Source organism: Elephantulus edwardii, unplaced genomic scaffold, assembly GCF_000299155.1.
Source record: "Elephantulus edwardii isolate Elephantulus edwardi_28Jun2011 unplaced genomic scaffold, EleEdw1.0 scaffold00161, whole genome shotgun sequence".
Lineage (NCBI taxonomy): Eukaryota > Metazoa > Chordata > Mammalia > Macroscelidea > Macroscelididae > Elephantulus > Elephantulus edwardii.
In genome coordinates this window covers 893,120-895,943 of record NW_006399911.1, presented here as the reverse complement: position 1 = coordinate 895,943, position 2,824 = coordinate 893,120, and the positions used below count along the sequence as shown (strand labels likewise).

Here is a 2,824-nt window from a genome sequence, read left to right as displayed (position 1 = left end):
GGGGGGGGGGTCAGCTATGGATGGGTCAACTTGATGGTATACAACAAAAATGAATGTGGAAGCTTGACCGTGATGAAGAATGAAGACCTGAAGCCTTGAAATTGGAGCGTTGGTGAAGACGGAACATATCAAAGATTGTCAAAAGAACAAAGAAATCTGTCTTGGAAGAAGCGCAGTCTGAAAACCCCTCATAAGAGAGGATAGGGAGATTTCATCTACATTCTTTGGGCATATTATCAGGAGTGCTCAATTGCTAGATGAAGATATCTTGTTAAAGCAGAAGACCAGTCAAAAAGAGGAAGATTCTCAATGAGAAGGAATGACAGTGGCTACTGTGGGTTTAGCACAGAAAAGATTGCAAAGGATGATGCTGGAATCAGATCTTGTTTCATTCTGCCATGTATGGGGTCACTGGGTCAGTGTCAACTCGACAGCACCTAACAGTTACATGTGTCAAATGCTGTTATATTAACTTTATGCATATTTACTCACTGAATCCTCAAAACTCTATGAAATAGGTTATTTACGACAGTTTCATTTTAGAGAAGTTGATTTATTTGTTTACAGACAGGAAACCAAATAGCATTTATTATTACTGTATTTAAGATGTGATCTTTCGAATGGAATCCCAAAATCTCTGTAGATGTTCATTGAAATGAAAAATAAACAACCTAAATTTAAAAAAAAAAAAAAAAAAAGATGTGATCTTTCCCCATTCAAATCTACCGAACTAGTATACTTACACTGCAAATAAAATAACCTTTATCAGGGTATGAAAAATATGAAGAATCAACACCCGTTCCTCTTCACTGAACTTTATGCTTTCAAGTTACTATCTCTCAGTTTTCTTGATCTTTCTGTTCTCTGCTTTCTGATATTTTTTATTACTGTCAACATATTCCCATCTGCCTCCCTTCCTTATCACTCTTACTTAGGATTATAAATAATGTTCTCATGGTCCAATGAAATCACATCTTTGTAGTTCTTAACCTGCTGAATATTACAAACACCCTAACAATCTTTTCCTATTTTTTTTCTTAAACTTTATTATTTTTTGTTTACTGTCAAATTGGATCTGTCTGGTACAGGAGATTGCCACTCCTTCTCCAGCAGAGCATCTGGTGGATTCGAACCATGGGCCTCTAGGATTGCAGTGCAGCAATCTTTTCCTATTTTTGTTTAGAGATTTTAAAAGGTGAAAGAAAAGGAATAGTAAATGGACATCTAACAGGAATCAGATCAGAAATGTATATACTTCAACACATTCAATTAAAAAGAAAAGTTTCGTGCTCGCTTCGGCAGCACATATACTAAAATTGGAATGATACAGAGAAGATTAGCATGGCCCCTGCGCAAGGATGACACGCAAATTCGTGAAGTGTTCCATATTTTTGACCCTGAAATTAACCAGTCTGTAATGAGGGCTAACTCCTTTCACCTACAAATTTCGTCTTTGGATACAAAGCTAAGTGGATAGTCCTTACAGAGGGACTGTTTAAAAAGAGGCAGAGAAAAGAAAAAAAAAAAGTTTCTCAATACTTTATACTGGCAGAAATATTATTCTTCCCATAAATTAAATCAGCATCAATAATTCATACATCTTAATCTAGAGTTAAAATCTTCACCTGTCTAAAAGAAATTAATTCTATTTCCACTGTATACATGTATTCACATTGAGTATTCTTTGTCCCATGTTTCCAGATAACAGGACTGTCCTCCTCGTCAGCACTGCTTAGCTTAATTCATTTTTTCTCCTAGTTCACATCCCTTCAGCAGCACAGTGCTACTTATTCTAATTTTACTGTTTCTCATGTGATCTTTTTTTTCAAAATAAGGTTTGCAGACATCTTTACACAGAACCTAAAATTATCACTTAGTCTAAACCGTAATATAAACTCATTAGCATTATTTTCTGTCTCAAATTAACTTGTGACATTGAAGCCAATTATGTAGCTGTCAAATTATATAGTTCATCAGCCCATTCCTCTGGTATTGAACCTTCATTAGCTCTCTGAAGTCTAGATGAATTAAAGGCCAAGCACTAGTAACTATTCTTTGTTAAAATAGTCCTCTATAACCTAGACCTTTATGATAACTTTATGCATATTTACTCACTGAATCCTCAAAACTCTACAAAATAGGTTATTTATGACGGTCTCATTTTAGAGAAGCTGATTTATTTGTTTACAGACAGGAAACTAAATTCAAGTTTCAAGTTTTGCCTCCTTAAATCAAGATCACTTATCATTCCTTATTTGCTCTGGAAAATGGAAAGTTCCCATTCCTTGAACATGTCACTGTTTATCCATCTGACTCATTGTTATCTTTAAACTAGACTATTATTCTTTTAAACAAGAATGTTGACTCTTAAGGTTTTACTTGACACATACTCTACATCTCTCTACGACATTTAAGCATCCTCCACTATCTCTAAAGAACTCATCCCCTGAAACACTTAAAAATGAGGTTGTACTTATTGAAATTATAACCATTAAACATTTTATGATGTTGTTGTGTACCATCGAGTTGGAACCAATCCATAACTGACCCTCTGGTGTGTTTTCAGAGGCAGTTAATTGCACAGGAGGAGACTGCCCATCCTCCTCCCACAAACATTTAATAGAGGAATAAATTTTTAAGAGATGTATCATAAAAAACAAAAACCATTCAGTTACAGAATACACGGTGATAATTTTACCATGTCATGAAGAGAAATACTCAAGAATTTTTAACTATTAAGAAAGTATAGTTCTGGTGTGAAAAACAATGTGTATGAACTTTTTAAGTAAACCAGTATGTATGTATGTATGTATGTATGTATGTA

General features: G+C 34.5%; 1 protein-coding gene across 1 annotated transcript in view; it reads right to left on the bottom strand.

The window, feature by feature from the left end:
- KMT2C (lysine (K)-specific methyltransferase 2C) overlaps window positions 1–2,824 on the bottom strand; it is a 187,666-nt gene that overhangs the window by 109,603 nt on the left and 75,239 nt on the right. The gene's annotated exons all lie outside the window — the stretch shown is intronic.